This window comes from Penaeus monodon, chromosome 27 (assembly GCF_015228065.2).
Source record: "Penaeus monodon isolate SGIC_2016 chromosome 27, NSTDA_Pmon_1, whole genome shotgun sequence".
NCBI classification, from domain to species: Eukaryota; Metazoa; Arthropoda; class Malacostraca; order Decapoda; family Penaeidae; genus Penaeus; species Penaeus monodon.
The window spans coordinates 22122182-22122826 of NC_051412.1; positions in this window are offsets into that span (position 1 = coordinate 22122182).

The window sequence follows — 645 nt, forward strand, 5'->3', positions numbered from 1 at the left end:
TCATCCAAATCCTCCCAGTGAAATTAAGCCTAACAAAATCTAGGTTATATATCATGCTGTGGGATCGTGTCTATCAAAACTTCGTTCTTTGTGGCTATAAAGTTGATAGAAAAATCGCCATTCCATCTATCAGATTAATCTCTTTTCTCACTCCGTTCGCCTTATCTCGTCTCTCCTTCTTCCCCTTCTTACTATCCTTCCTCTTCCTCCTTCATCTAGTTATCTATAATTTTTTCCTTATTATCATTGCCTGCTTCCTCATCCTCGTCTTGCATAGTCAGTATCATCTTCCTTAACACAATTATCATTTTCTTTATAATATTCAGATTCAGTGCTAGTAATTTGTATTGATATAAGTATTTAGCAGCTAGTTTTGTTGAACTTCCGTGATATAAAACTAAAAGCTGAAAAGATCAATAGAACTTATCACAGCTTATCCAGGATAAACAACTGTCATGGTTGTGACAGATGACACTTATTATGACGTTCCTTCGAGTCTTAGTTCTGTAGCTGAATTGTTACGTTATCAAAGTATGCTTAAAAGATCAATAAATAAAAGATAATGAGAAGTGAAAAATAAGAAAATGAATTATTAGGTGAAAGGAAAGAGTGGTTGGCATCTGTGGATCGAGGGCTGCAAAATCT